The sequence below is a fragment of the Cebus imitator genome, unplaced genomic scaffold (assembly GCF_001604975.1).
Source record: "Cebus imitator isolate Cc_AM_T3 unplaced genomic scaffold, Cebus_imitator-1.0 Scaffold681, whole genome shotgun sequence".
Taxonomy (NCBI): Eukaryota; Metazoa; Chordata; class Mammalia; order Primates; family Cebidae; genus Cebus; species Cebus imitator.
The window spans coordinates 504938-521184 of NW_016107996.1; the positions used below are offsets into that span (position 1 = coordinate 504938).

Here is a 16247-nt window from a genome sequence, read left to right on the forward strand (position 1 = left end):
TTAGAGACAGGGTTTTGCTCTGTCACCCAGACTGAAGTGCATTGGTGCCTGGCCTCAAGTGATTCTCCCAACTTGGACTTCCAAAGTGCTGGGATTACAGGTATGAGGCACTGTGCCAGCCTATATTTCTTACTTTGTCATTGTTAGTGGTTGTCCTTGTATTTGCAATATACTTATAACTAATTCAACTGCATTTTCAAATTACACTATACCACTACACAAGTGTTACAAAATATTTCCAGTCCCTCCTTCCTGCCCCTTATGACATTATCATCATTCATTTCACAGCGTCTGTAAGCTATATCATTGAAACATTGTTGATATTATTTTGAACAAACTGTTACCTGTAGGTCACCTAAGAATAAGAAAACTAAAATGTTTTATTTTACTTTCTCGAATTTTCCTTTAACATTCTTCCTTTCTTTATGTAGATCCAAGTCTCTGACCTATATAATTTCCTTCTCTCTCAAGAACTTTTATCATTTCTTACAAGGCAGATCTCCTGACTACAAATTCCCTCCATTTTTGTTTGTCTGAGAAAGTCTTTATTTCTCCTTCATTTTTGAAGAATAATTTCATGGAAATACCATATTATATGTCTTTTTAAGAATAGCACTATTTTCTACATCATACCCTTGGAACTAATAATTTATGAACTCACAATGTAGGTCTTATTTTCTTAAAGCTGTTATCTCATGTGCTAGATCGTCGTCACTTGAGCTTAGTCATCAAGGTACTTTACTGAATACCTTATGGGTCTTGCACCTTGTAAATTTCAATAATGAAGAGAAATCCTGAGTAATGACTTTCAGGTGAAATTTGTTTTTCTGATTCAAAGCAAAAAAGACTCTGAAAGAAAACAAAGTTACAACAGCGTAACAATGAAGGTCAATCAGCCACCAATTTGTTTGGCACCCCATACTCTCCACGTTCGACTTGCAAAAGTTTTCGCTTTCAGGATCTGATACATAGTATGAATGCCATCCTTATGTGTAAAGCCCTTGGGTTGAATTTTTCCATCTGAAAACTTTGTTCAATTGATTATGGAAAATTAGTAAAAGGAATTTTTAAAATTATTATTATTTGAGACAGAGTGTCACTCTGTACCCAGGCTGGAGTGCAGTGGCATGATCTTGGCTCACTGCAACCTCCACCCGCCCAGGCTCAAGTGATCCTCTCACCTCAACCTCCCCAGTAGCTGGGACCATAGGTGTGCAATCACCATGCCCGGTTAATTTTTTTATTTTTGGTAGAGAGGAGTTTTTGCCATGTTGCCCAAACTGGTCTTGAACTCCTGGGTTCAAGTGATCCGCCTGCCTTAGTTTCCCAAAGTGCTGAGATTACAGGCGTGAGCCACTATGCCTGGCCAAAAATTTACTTTGAAAGTCTTTTTAGGGCAGACTTGTTAGCTAGGCATGGTGTCCTGCGCCTGTAGTCCCAGCTACTTGGGAGGCTGAGGTGGGAGAATCACTTGAGGCTGGGGAATAGAGGTCACAGTGAGCTGAGATCACACCACTGCAATCCAGCCTGGGTGACAAAGCCAGACTCTCTAAAGCGTACCCCAAGACAAGGGATGTGCCTTATTGAGTATGTGACTTATTGAGAAAATGATCCTCTGGATAGTGAAAGAAAAGTAACAAAACAATGATGTGGTCTCACATAAAGTCTAGCCTTGGCCTGACCCATGAGACAGGGGCTCTGGAATAAAAATTGCATAGCAGAATGGTCACTCAGTCCAGGGGCTTGACTTTTATACTGCTTCCCCCATTCATCAGTAACCAGCTGCTGGGAATGGAATGGTGGTATAATCTACTAGATGTCTCCAGATAGCCAAGGGCAATTCATGGGAGCACTTCACAGAGTTACACCATTTCGGGGATGGGTGTGTAACTGCCCAAGGGGTCCTTTTTGCCCACTGCACGCAGAAACACCACAGCATAGCAGTAAAGAAAAAGTTTAATAGACATGAGCTCAGCCACACCACAAAGGGGATGGAGTTAGTACTCAACTCATCTCCCCGAAGGCACAGAAGTTATGGGTGTTTCAAAGACAGTTTGGTGGGCAGGGGACCAGGGTAGGGGCAAGCTGATTGATTGGTTTGAGATGAAGTCATAGGGAATCGAAGCTGTCCTCTCTTGCTGAGTCAGTTACTGGGTGGAGGCCACAGGATGGATTGGCGGGTATAGGAGAGGACATGTGGCTGTCAGAAATGCAAAAACCTGAAAAGACATCACTGTATTGTAGGCTGTACAATAGTGATGTTATCTACAAAAGTAATTGGGGAAGCTGCAAATCCTATTACCTCCAGAATAACGACTGGTAACTATCTAGAATTCAGACCCATATCCTTCTAATTTGGTGGCCTTATATTAGTTTTATAAGAACAGTTTAGTCTTTGGTAAGGGGTATTATCATTTAAATTTTAAACTAAATTTCTCCCCAAATTAGTTTGGCCCATGCCCAGGAATGAACAAAGGCAACCAACCTGTGAGGCTGGAAACAAGATGAAGTAAGCATGCCAGATTTCTCTTACTGTCATAATTTAGCAATGGCTGATTCAGGTGTCGTGGCCTGTAAAAAACTGGGAAGAAAAAGAAATTGAGAGGGTTTCTAAGATTCTGTGATACTGTAAAACAATTAGGTGAGTGGAAGTTACTCAAGGTTTGTAATTTTAAGCTGAAATGTGAATGTCCCAGATGTCATCTGTTATTTAGGAAAAATAATAGATTTCATTTACTTGCTAGTATAAATCAGTAATTTTGTTTTAATGTTTTGTGTTAGTTTCCTCTGGTTGTCATAACAAATTACCACAAACTAGGTGGCTTAAAGTGATAGAAATTTACTTTCTCACAGTTCTGGAAGCCAGAAGTCTAAAATCAAGCTGTGAAGAGGGTCATGCTCCTTTTAAAGCTCACGGGAAGAATCCTTCCTTCCCTCTCTCAACTGTGGTGCTTGCCAGAGATCCGTGGTGTTACTGTAACCACCCAACAGGTTCTCCTTGCCTGCTGCCTAGCCAGAGCCAACTTATCAGGACAGGGGAATTGCAATAGAGAAAGTTTAATTCATGCAGAGATGGCTGTACAGCAGACTGGAGTTTTATTGTTTCTTAAGTCAGACTCCCCCAAAACGTGGGAATTGGGGTTTTTAAGGATTATTTGGTGGGTAGGTTCTAGTGAATAGGGAATGCTGATTGGTTGGGTCAGAGATGAAATTATAGGGAGTTGAAGTTGTCCTCTTGCACTGAATCAGTTCCTTGGTGGGGGCCACAAGATCAGATGAGGCAGTTTATCAATCTGGGTGGTGCAGCTGATCCATCAAGTGTAGGGTCTGTTAGGTTTTACAATGGAATAGTGATGTTATCCCCAGTAGCAACTTGGGGAGTGTCAGGAATCTTGCAGCCTCCAGCTGCGTGACTTGTAAACCATAATTTCTAATCTTGTGGCTAATCCGTTAGTGCTACAAAAGCAGTCTAGTCCCTAGGGAGGAAGGGGGTTTGTTTTGGGAAAGGGCTGTTATCATTTTTGTTTCAAAGTGAAACTGTAAACTAAGTTCCTCCCAAAGTTACTTCAGCCTATACCCAGGAATGAGCAAGGACAGCTTGGAGGTTAGAAGCAAGATGGAGTCAGTTAGGTCAGATTTCCTTCACTGTAATAATTTTCTCAGTTGTAATTTTGCAGTGGCAGTCTCATTCCCTGGCTTGCGGCCAGTAACTGCAATTTCTGCCTCCATCTTCACAAGGCATCTTCCCAGTATGTCTGTGTCTCTGTGTCCAAACTCCCCTCTCTTTCTCCTTATAAAGATACCAGTCACTGAATTACAGCCCACCCTAAACCAGAATGACCTCATCATAACTTGATTACTTCTGCAAAGACCCTAGAAAGGCAGATTTATTAGAGAAATTATGAAAATAGGTTGCAAGAAAGCAGTGGCCAAATGAGCATGAGAGAAGTTGACTGCAAAGAAACAAAGGCTTGCTGGAGATTGTATAGAATAGTGTTTATGGTGTAAACTGAAGAGGGCTTTGTGCAGTGCTGATAATCTTGTGCCAAGGTTGAAGTGAGCTGTCTTGCAGGTGCGTGGTGATAGTTGAGCACAGGAAGATTGTGAGTTATTTGTGCAGGAGGACTGTGTGTCCTGGACCATGAAGAAAGGCAGATTTATGGCTTATCTGCTTTCTGTTCTTGCTTTCCCTTGGTCCTGCCAGCTGGACTCCTTTTCCCTAATTAGGACTCCAAGTTAACTTGGGCCATGCCCAGAAATGAGTGAAGACAGTCAGCCCATGAGGTTAGAAGCAAGATGGAGTCAGCCACAGCCATGTCAGATTTATCATACTGTCATAATTTTGCAAAGGCATTTTCAGAGTAAAAGAATTAAACACTTGGCCCTAATTGTTCAATAAATAAGACAAATGATAGAAAGCAATGATGTAGTGAACTTTATTGCTTGTTTGTGTGCCAAATATCCTTCTAAAATATTTTGTGTGTACTTACTCATCAACTATATTAGGTTGGCTTATTACTATTTTCATTTCACATGTGAAGAAAGTAATGCCAGCAGAGCTAGAGCAATTTGCTCCAGCTCCCTTAGCTATCAAGTGAAGTAGCTAAGATTTGAATACAGGCAGTGTAACGTACTTCAACAAGGCCCCAATCAAAATGAACAGCAGTGAGGTCCAGAAATAAGGGACAATTTTCCAATTATTTTATCTTGCTACTTAACGGTACTTAGAGTAACATAGTAGCCACATTGTAAATATTTCTCATTAAAAAGTAAAAAATAGGCTAGGTGCGGTGGCTCATGCCTGTAATCCCAGCACTTTGGGAGGCCGAGGCAGGCAGATCACTTGAGGCAGGAGTTTGAGACCAGCCTGGTGACCATGGTGAAAACCCCATCTCTACTAAAAATACAAAAATTAGCCAGGCATCGTGGCCCGTGCCTGCAATCTTAGCAACTCTGGAGGCTGAGACATGGGAATAGCTTGAGCCCAGGAGGCAGAGATTGCAGTGAGCCAAGATCATGCCACCGTGCTGGAGTCTGGGTAACAGAGCAAGACTCTGTTTTTTTTTTTTTTTTTTTTTTTTTTTTTTAAAAAAAAAAAAAAAAAAAAGGTGGCAACCATGCCTTTTGCAAATGTCTCAATTTTTTGTTTGTAGCTACTAATGGCTTCGTTGTTCATTAATTCCTTATGTTGTGAAGTCAATTATAGAGCTGGAGATTTTTGGAATCTAGAGAAATTTTGTTTATCTACGTGCCTACTTCATTTATCTACATGCTTGAAACTGTAACACATTGTAAGTGCTCAAAAAACATTTTATCACAGTTTAAAGCAAGACATTCGAAACTGATTGAAGTGGGTCACACGCATTATTCTTTGACAGTGTTATACGTTTGCATTGTCCTCCTCCTAAGAATTTACTTTTTAAAAGTAAGGAATCTGAGCGGGATGCAGTTAAACAATTTGGAATGTATCTAATTGTATCCAACTGCTGTTATGTTTGGTGAGAATTTTTGGCAATTAGTGGGAAGACGCAGTTCCTCGTCAAGAAAACAATTTTTAGAAACATCTGATTTTCTCAGGAAAACATCAGGCCCCACTGGGAGTCGAACCCAGGATCTCCTGTTTACGAGACAGGCGCTTTAACCAACTAAGCCATAGAGCCACGTGGAAACACCGTTTAGAAGTGAATCTACTCATTTTACTTTGACAAAATGAGTTTATCGAGTGTTACCTGCTGTCTTCAAAAAATATGCCAACTTGAGAGATAATTCATTTCTTCAGTCGCTTTTAAAAACATACGAATACTCGGGGAAAGGTATCCAGCAGTTTACAGTGTCAACGGATTTTTCTATTAATCCAAGAAACAGCATTACGGAAAACTATACAATACGTCAGGACCATTAAGAGGAATATAGTTATACATAATTTAAAAAAACCTTTGAATCTTTAAAGTCACTCGCTTAAGGTAGGCGAAGCTGTAAGATTTGCCGGAGGAAGAGCAGGCCTCTCTCGCGTGGAGCCGTGGGACCGGGCGCTGAGGCGGTCTTCGGCTGCAGGTGTCAGCCCGGGGGCTCCTCCTCAGGTCCTGTGACGTCATTCTCAGGGGGGCAGTCAAGTTCTGTGTCCCGTGGGGCCGCTCAGGAGGGTGCGTGGGTGGGGAGGGGCTGGGCCACCGGACTCCGCAGCTTTGGGCTCAAGGAATTTGGTCGACACTTTAAGACTGACCAAGAAAAAAACATTTGGCGCAGTTTCTTTCCAGCCTCTCTTTCCTCCTGCTCCTCCTGCACTTTTTTTCTTTTTTTCTTTTTCCCGCAGTCAGTTCTGGAAGTCAGTTGTACAGGAGATAACGCGTTCTCCCCTGCAACCCGTCCTTGCCCCACGCCCCGCCCAGAGGTCCCGGTTCTCATCCCTCCTGGAACTTGCGCAGAGCCCCGCCCGCGGGCTTCGAACCGACTGCCGCTCCGCGTCCACGAGCGGGCCCCGTGTCGGGCGGGGCAGGGCCGTGGGAATTGGGGTGCATCTGCGGGGCCCGGGGCCCCCAGGACAGGCGGGGACTGGGATGATTGAGGGGTGAGGGCCAGGGAGGCTGGGACTTGGGAGGGGAGACCCGGGACCGCCCAGAACGCTTCAGTGGAGTTGGAGAGGGCGGGGCGCAGCCTCTCCCGGCCGGTGGGATGCGGATACGCATCAAGCGCAAACGGATTCCGGTCCTGGATTTTGGGAATTAAGGCCCTGAACACATCAGCAAAGAGCACATCTGTCTGTACAGACGTTTCTTCCTGCGTATTTCATAGTAAGGACTTTTTTAAAAAGCAGGGACTCGGATCCTAGGTGGGTACAGCTGGGAGGCTGGGAGTGGGGAACGCACGGTTGTGCTTGTTAAAAATAACTCTCCGCCGCCTACTGCTGAACGCAGGTGGCGAGAATGAGACGTCAACTCGGCGCCGGCTCAGTCCCAGAGCCAGGTCAGCCACGGGGATTTTCAAGCGTTTTCTGTGACTGATTTTTCTGGAAGCGAATGGATTTTACTCTCCCTGTTTCGCACCCAAGTAACGTAAAAGGCAGCGCTGAGACCGAACTCGGGTCTCCTGGGTCCTGGTTGGCTGGAAGGGGGGAACAACCAGGAAAGAATTGTGTCTGTCGTCAGTATCTGGAGGACTCATTACAGGGTAGGTGATCAGGACTGGTGTTTGGCAGGTGGGAATCTTTGAGACGGTCTGTGCACACAGTTTTGATTCTCCTTTTGCCAGTTTGGAGGACATGACATTCCCGATATGTGAGTGTTAAAAGGGGATAGGGAAGGTCATATACACACGTTCTAAAAGAATTGCTTTTCGTGGAGGCAAAGTGGCTAAGCAGTGCAGAGCGCTGGATCAGGGCTGTCAGCTCTTGGGGTGTGGAGGTTCTAGCCTGTTGTTTAGCCACAGAAGTCATGAAACTACTATGTGGTATTTGTTAAATAATGAGTTTTGATACTTAAAATAGAATTCCTGGAGTAAATTTTGTTTGGTTCTGTTGAATTCGTTATTCTTCCACACACTAGCCAGATTCTACTTATTAATATTTTATTTGATATGTTGATCTTTAGATGTATGAATTGAATTGTTCTCATTTCATTTTGTTTATATTTTGGGTTTTATTTATATCAGGTGTTGGTAACCTTAATGAAAGTATTCGGCAGTTTTCCACTTCTTATGCCCTGAAACTATTCAACCGACAAGAATTTCCTGATCCTTGACAAGCTGACAGCACTGGGCTAAGAGAATGAGGAGTTTTCATGGGACTTAGAAGCGAAAAGATTGTGGACAGTCTCTTCATCTATCTCAGTGGTTATTAGTCTGTGAGGATGTATCACTGGAGTGTGTCATATAGTGTCTCAGATCCTCCCTTTCTTATTTGTTGAGAGATAATGATGCAGAAAATTAAATGACTTACTGCTTATTCTAGTATGATGCCTGGGACATGCAAGCCTTCAGTTAATGTTATTCATTATTGTCACATCAATATTGGCAATTTATATTGTCTTAAATACTATCTCATTCACTATGCTTAGATTATCAGGGATTATCAGATGCAGAGGTACAAAAGTTGTAAATCATGTTTGCTTTTTACTTATGATGCATCTCTTCTCTCTTTGTAAATGTCTCCTCTCTCATCACTAATTTTGAATTCTAATTTCATATTTTCCATTGATTAGACACTCCACAGATTTGTATTTCAGTTTTATTTACAAAAATACTTTCTTAGCTCTCCTAGTGGGTAAACAGATTTTCTGTTAATTCCTTTTTTCTTCTCTCATTTGGTGTATTTTGTTGGTCTTTTATTTGCTTCTGAAGCAAAATACTTACCAGTATTTCAGTTGTTTAAAAATCTTTCTCATTTACTTAAAAAATGCACTTGAGGCCGGGCGCGGTGGCTCAAGCCTGTAATCCCAGCACTTTGGGAGGCCGAGGCGGGTGGATCACGAGGTCAAGAGATCGAGACCATCCTGGTCAACATGGTGAAACCCCGTCTCTACTAAAACTACAAAAAATTAGCTGGGCATGGTGGCGCGTGCCTGTAATCCCAGCTACTCAGGAGGCTGAGGCAGGAGAATTGCCTGAACCCTGGAGGCGGAGGTTGCGGTGAGCCGAGATCGCGCCATTGCACTCCAGCCTGGGTAACAAGAGTGAAACTCCGTCTCAAAAAAAAAAAAAAAAAAAAAAAAAATAGACCCGCTCCCGTCCCACCCTCCCCCCCCCCCCCCCCCCATCTTTGCCACCTGCTTTTGTAGCATTTGCTGAGAGGCAATGATGATGATACATTTTGTCTTTTCCTGAGAGGTGATGATGATGATACACGTTGTCTTTTCCTGAGAGTTGTCGTTGATGATACACGTTGTCTTTTCCTGAGAGGTGATGATGATGATCCATGTTGTCTTTTCCTGAGAGGTGATGATGATGATGATACATGTTGTCTTATTCACATTATATTCCAGCTAGTCTGTAATTTTAGTTTTGATTTTTTGAGGCAAGATATTTTTAGAAACATTTGACATTTTTAAAGTATGACATTTTATACTTTTCTGCTTATATTTTGATGCTAATTTCTATCTCTATTTTCTAGTACAGCATTAATTTTCTAAATTAAAAAGCATTTTGATATTTTCTTACTGGACCATTGTATAATTCATAAATTTCTTGGGCGGTTTAAAAATTCTGTATTTTCTATACAGAATTTTATGATGCCTATCAGGTCAATTTTTTATTCTTATTTGTCTTTTATAATATTTATTTCTTTGTCCATTGATAGTTCTTGAACTGAGAGCAATAAATTGAAGTCAATTACTAAATTGTGTCTGTCTTTCTACTGTGTCTCCACTGAATTTCTGTTGAATGAAAGTTGCTGCTTTATTCTGAGCATGAATATCAAAAAACAAAAATTTTTATCTCCACTTAAACTGTAATTTTTAGCATTTTGCAGTACCCTTTTTTATTTAATGAGTGTTGTTCAAAATTCCACCTCACATGATTTTAAGTCCTTGAGTCCTTTCTCTTTGTGAGTTTGCCTGATATTTTTGTCTGTTCTTTGTTTTTAAACTTCCTGATTGTTTCCAAGCCTGTGGGAAAGTGGCAAGCTGTAAGGAGACTCTGTGACAAGGTATATGCAGGGAACAAAGAACTCAAAAAGACTCCAAGGTACATGCAGGAAACAAAGAGCTCAAAAAGACTAGTTTTTTATTTTCACAGCGTTTAAAAAGGCAATGACTCTAATTAAGAGATACTTAATCTTCACTGGTGTATGTGGTCGTAGCAAAAATTGTAATCGAGGTATTGAATATATCAAATGTCACTCTGTAGAGAAGTTGTGGGAATGGAGTCTCTGATTCTAGCCAAGAACTTCCCAGATGCTCGAGTAAAATATGTTCCCGACCTGAAAATCTAGTGCAAGTGGAAGATTCAATCTTTTAATGTTGATGCTTTCTGTGTTCCATCTTTGGTTGCCCTTTTCTCTGAGATGGTATTTAAAGGACTATTCCATACCCTTATATCTTTCAATCTTCCAAAATACACTTATAACTTCCAAATATCTGACAGAGACTTTTTTAGAATACCATATGATTATAGCCAACTGCCTACAAGAATTTTCCACCTTAGTATCTCATACATACCCTGACGTATCAAGTTCCTCCTGTTACTGCTTTTCTTTTTGAATAGCACCACAGTGTATTCTGTTAAACTGAAAACTGTGTAATTCCAAACAAAGATGACTCTCTTTGTCCCCTCATGCATTTTTTTCATCAAGTGAATATGATGTCACTGCTGTTTAGACTCAAATAGTGATCCTTCCCTGACTAGTCATGGCAATCAGTATGACATTCTAAGCAGAACCTGCTATTGTGAAAACAAAATTTGATGGAATTGAGAGTGTTTGATATTCAGTTAAATTATTAGTGAGTCAATTATGCCAAATGTAAAGTTTTACTTTTAATTTGTTAATTGTTTTGTCTCTAGAGAAGCTTTTATTCTAAATAGAGAGATATAAACCTGATGTTTTGATGAACACATATAAAAAATGAATCGTTTGGCATAAAGAGATAAATTTGCCAAAAAACTTATGAGAAATAATTATAAATGATGGCATATATTATGCCAAATTTATTCTTTTTTACATGAAGGGAATTGTGGACATTGACCTGATTAGTTTGGACTATCAAGAGCAGAGTTGAACCATAATCCCCACAGCACCTCCAAATCCTGAGACAAGCTTTTCATCCCCACATTCATGCTGTTTTCTGTCCGCTCTGTCCCCCAACTGATGGGGCTCCTTAAAATGTAGGGTGGGTTTGAACTTTGGTTCTTAACAAAGGACCCAATTATGGAGGATTTGGAAAAGTCTTTTTTCCCCTGGGCCTTATACCCCACGCATGTAATGCAAGGCCACATCAATTGTCCATGCACTCATAAGTTGCAAGGAGATAAGTTGGAATAAAGCGTTTAAAATCTGTTTATATTTGGGGTTTAGATAGGGTCTGTGAAAATGCTGGTTTAAGAAAGCAGAAAGTGGGTGACTAAAGAAGTCCTTGAAAGCAGATATTGAGAGCTTTGTTTTTACATAATGTTGCAAATTGTGAATACAGATTAAGCCAGAAGGTACCCACGTACCCTTAGAACTCTTAAAATTCATTGGTTGATGGAAATTAACTTTTTTTTAACTTTTTTTTTTTTTTTTTTAAGTGAGTCTCACTCTGTCAGCCAGGCTGGAGTGCAGTGGCACAATCTTGGCTCACTGCAACCTCCGCCTCCTGGATTCAAGACAGTTTTCTACCCCAGCCTCCCAAGTAGCTGGGATTACAGGAGCCCATCCGTCAACACATCTGGCTAATTTTTGTATTTTTTAGTGGAGATAGGGTTTCGTTATTTTGGCCAGGCTGGTCTCAAACTCCTGACCTTAAGTTATCTGCCTGCCTTGGCCTCCCAAAGCATTGGGATTATAGGCATGAGCCACAACTTCTGGCCAGTTTTTTGAACTTTATATTAGACTTTTAAAATAGATTATTAAAGCCCTCAATAATTCCTCTCCTCCTTTGGTGGGAAGTTACAGTTTGAGGACTCAATTTTTCTCTAATAAGAGAATAGAAAAATTGAATGTTATTTAGCTTTATCATTCATCTTTTTGCTCCTTTCCAAGTAACACTCTTGTTTGTTCCATTGAATATTCTATTTATGCTATCTGTAACATGTCTTCCATGTTACTAATGTACTTGTATGTGTATTTAACATATGAATTCTGCCTCTCACAAGCTACTTATTAATTTATCTACACTTAACATCTCTTATGAATTTTACCTTATCTTGGAAGCTATTAGCTTACGCACTATATTGATTTTATCTATCCGATTTGTTTTACTATTTCCTATATCTAAATATGATAAAATTATACAGCAAACTTATATTTCAGGAGCCATTGAGCTTAGAATTGTTTGTTTTTGGAATGGGAGACCTAAAAGTCAGTATTCTGAGTAGAAATGGCTGTGAGACTCTGCAGATAAAGATAAAGCTCTCTTCGCCAGGTGTAGTGTCTTCAAATGTAATGTAATTAGGTGATAATTCCATTTCTACTAATTTGTCTGGTTGGAGGCAAAGACATACAGAGGAAACCGGAAAGAGAGAAAAGAGTAAACACCTGGATAAAGGGAAGATCCTTGCGTTATCTTTGCCTTAGTTCCTCTGAAATTATAATCTAAAAATTGCTATAAGCTCTATATACACTCTAGGTGGCACTCTGAGGTTATAAAATGGTTCATATGGTGAGTTGAGGGCACTGTGTTTTATTTTACTTTATATTTTTGAGACAGGGTCTCAATCTGTCCTCAGCCCGGAGTACATGATGCAATCTCTGTTCACAGAAACCTTGCCCTCCTGAGCTCAAGTAGTCCTCCCACCTCAGCCTCCTTAGTAGCTGGGACTGTAGGTGTGTGCTACCATGCCTGGCTGATTTTATTTTTTGTAGGGATGGGTCTCACTATGTTGCGTATTCTGGAACTCCTGCATTGGCCTCTCAAAGTGTTGGGATTACAGGCATGAGCCACCACTCCTGACCCCACTGTATTTTAAAGGCCAAAAGGAGTCTGAAAGAATTAAAACTAGTTTGCTCTTCTTTTACAAGAAATCAAGAAAAGGTAGACAGTCAATATGGTTTCATAGGGAAAATTTTAGAGGGGCATGGAATCCCTATGCAGGAACTTCACAGAGATTCAAAGAAAAGAAAGTTTGTAATCTAAAACTTGAAAGAGCAAGAGAAAACTTGCAGTCAGAGCAATGCCAGGTGGAGGTCAGGAGGGGGAGGGGTAAAGAAAGAAAAGAAAAGAACTTTTTTTTTTTACTCCAAATCACAATGTATTTGAAAATATATATTAAAGAAAATTTATTTTGGCATTTGGTAAAGTGCTGAGAAAGACTTTATTTAAGACTATTGCAATTAGGGAGAGAGACTGATCTCAACTCTGAATACTCTGAACAGAGACAAATGGGGATTTACGGCCAACAGGCAGAGTGGAGGGGTCTTAGATGATGGAAAATTACGAAGCACAGATATCGAAGGGAGGAAGATTCTTGCTGAACTGGCCTAACAGGATTCTTGCTAATGGTAGGCTAAGGATGGAAAAATTAAGCATTGAGGATGAAAAACCTGTGCAGGTATCAGGCTTGGGGAGTTTCTCCATAAACTGATAGAAGGGTTCTTGTTAAAGGCAGTCCAAAGCCAAGGCCTACTTGAGAAGGCTAAAAGAAAAAAACTGTTTTTCTATACTCTCACAATACTTCTGACACCATATGTGTGAGTTTTCCCCTCCAAGCAATCCTCCAACTCTGCAGACACAAACTGGGTGTTGACACTGCAACTCAATCCTGACACTAACTACCTGTAATTAGCACAGATGCTGCAGGTGAAGGGCTCAGTCCCACAAGACTGCCCTCCACTTCAGATGCCAATCATAAGTTCCAGGTTGTCACTCATATTTCTGACCAACTGCTATAAATCGAGGGTTCCTACAACCTCCTCCTGAAGTTTGATAACTCACAAGATCGGGGAAACGTTTACTTACATTTATCGGTGTATTATAAAGGATATAACAAAAGATATAGATGAAGAGATACACTCGGCAAGGTATGGGGAGGAATACAGAGGTTTCACGTCTTCTCTGGGGGCACCACACTCCCAATACCTCCATGTCTTCACCAACTCAGAAGCTCTATGAGTTCTGTTGTTTAGGGATTTTATGGAGATTTCATTACGCGAGCATGATTGGCCTTTGGTGACTGGGTCAATTATCAGCTCCTCTGTCTTCCTCAGAAGTGGGCTGGGGTGCTGAAAGTTCCAAACCTCTAATCACCATGAATGGTTTCTCTGGCAACCAGACCTCATTCCGAAGCTATCTAGGGACTTTCAGCCACTAGGCGTCTCATTAACATTCACAAAGACAGTTATTATTCAGGAGATTCCAAGGGACTTAAAAGCTCTTGTGTTGGGAACCAGGGAGTAAGACCAAATGTAACAAAAGATCCTGTTATCATCCCTGTCACTCAGGAAGTTACAAGGATTTTAGAAGCTCTGTGCCAGGAGTTCGGAGCAAAAGCCAAATATTTATTTCTTATTCTATCACAAAGGCTCAGAGAACCCTGACGAAAGTTGGGTCAAGGAGGGGGCCTGTCAGATAACACAGGTCTTGAAGTTGGACCTAAATGAAGATGATGTGGGTCAGAGATGGAGGAAACTAATGAACCAAGGGTATGGCAGGATTGTCCGTGTTGACCCTGGGGACACCTAAGGGTTGAGTGGGGGGCAGAGCAGCTGTGACTGTGCAGAGGACACAGTGGCCACATGAAGGACAAGAGAAGTTCTCCTTACTCATCCTACGTTAAAATGACAAAGTATTCTGCAAATTCTCCATTCCTTAGAGCAATGGTCCTCGAACTTTAACATGTATTAGGATTAACTGGAAGTCTTTTGAAACCAGACGGCTGGACCCACCCCAGGGTTTCTGGGTCAGTGAATCTGGGAGAGATCTGAAAACTGCATTTCTAAATTCTCAAGTGATGCTACTGCTGCTGGTCAAAAGACCATGCTTTGAGAACCAATTTCCTAGAGATAGAAGTCAAGAAAGGGAGAATGATGACTGACTGAAGGATTGTCCGTGTCCTTTTCCCAGGGCCTCTACCTGAGATTTCCCTCAATGAGTTGTTTGTGGAGGGTAATAGATGATTTCCTCAGCCTTACCCAGATGGGCTTTACCGGGCTGCTGCCTGCATGTCCAGTTGCTCTGAGTTTTGGCTGCTAATGGCTTACAGCTGCCCCTTCTCCAGAGGATTACTCTCAGCGGCCACCTTCTCCAGAGAATTTTCTTCAGCCAAAGAGAGCCACCTCATCTGGGAGTTTATCCCTCTAGAGCTCAAGGGTGGGCCCATAAGCCAAAGACTGACTCACATGGGCCACAAGAGGCTATCCTTCAAGATGGGACTGATTATAGTGTGATTTTTTCTGAAGCTAAACTCCAGCAAAAATTGCATCTTAATTCTCCCTTTTCCTGGCCCTTTCCTGCTTCATAGATTCCGTTTCTTCTGAGACCATGCTTTGAATAAGTTACATGTGCCTGTATTCTTGCCTCAGATTCTGTCTGCAGAGAACTGAAGCCAAGTCAAGAGGTGTTCATAAGACCATCAGAGCAAGATTGGATGTGCCCTGGGATATGCTGTGTTCTACTTCTCATATTTTGAGAATGCACCTCCCAGAATTGACACAGGCACTCTCCAAGGCTAAGTGCCACCTGTGTCCACACTGTCCACAGAAAAGACATTACATCCACAGACTAACTGCCATGGGCGAAACCATAGTGGTTTCTTACCTCCTGCTATGGGCTGCTTTGCAAATCTGGGAATAGGGTGATTGGAGAGGGTCTGAGTCCTGGTTCTCTGGGACCTTAGAACCTTCCTGTCCTGCCTGAGAACTCTTTCCAAAAGTGTTGTGATCAGTGGAGTCTTAATGATTCTAGATGCCTCGTGAGTTGTTTGTGGGATAGTAGATTTATGGACTCAGTTAGCTCTAGTGTACCTGATTTGCATAATAAGCTGTGGGAACTTCTGGTTGGAAGAAAAAATTTCACAGCAATAATAATAGTGCCTGTGATGGTAATGATGATAATCACCCGATGGTAAACTTTTAACTACTATAACAGACTGGAGCTCCTGAGACACTCCGGGAAGTCCAACCCCTTCCAGGAGGTTCTAAGTGTAACTTTTCTTGGGAACTAAGCTCTGCTATAGGGATTGGTTGAGGAGAGAAGTGGAAAATTTTATGTCTTGATCTTTTCTTTATCAAGTCTTTTACGTTATTATTATTGCCATCATCATCATCATTTGTGACATTCTGATCTGGACTGCTACTCCCAAACCTGCCACTCACCTATGCCCACCCTCCACTGCAAAGAAATTTCTGTGTCTCATTTCTGTTTTCTTGGCTCTCTCCAGAACAATGTTTATTTTCTCTTCAAGGAAACCCACTGGAAGGCATTAGAAGTATAGAAACTGGATTTTCAGAGCAGTGGCAGGATGAAGGCCTTTCCCAGATACTCAGGCACAGTGGCTTCAGGCTGAAGGCTGCAGTCCTCTTTCTTCATTACTGTAGGAATGTTGGTCACTGGGGCAACTGCAGGTTCCTGGGTTAGGCTGAACCAGTAACTGGAGAGAATTTTATACATTGTGTCAGTTCATCT

General features: G+C 41.5%; 1 non-coding gene and 1 pseudogene across 2 annotated transcripts in view; both read right to left on the reverse strand.

Annotated features, from left to right (window-relative positions):
* The window catches only part of LOC108296056, a 34302-nt pseudogene extending 28207 nt beyond the window's left edge, over positions 1 to 6095 (reverse strand). Inside the window, exons 1-2 of the transcript XR_005198320.1 lie at positions 5935 to 6095; positions 743 to 849 (exon numbers count right to left, since the gene is read on the reverse strand). The product of XR_005198320.1 is annotated as a telomeric repeat-binding factor 1-like (transcript). The remainder of the gene's footprint in view (positions 1 to 742; positions 850 to 5934) is intronic.
* TRNAT-CGU lies at positions 5587 to 5660 on the reverse strand. Its single transcript has one exon. It is a non-coding gene; the product is annotated as a tRNA-Thr (tRNA).
* Positions 6096 to 16247: the final 10152 nt, after the last annotated feature.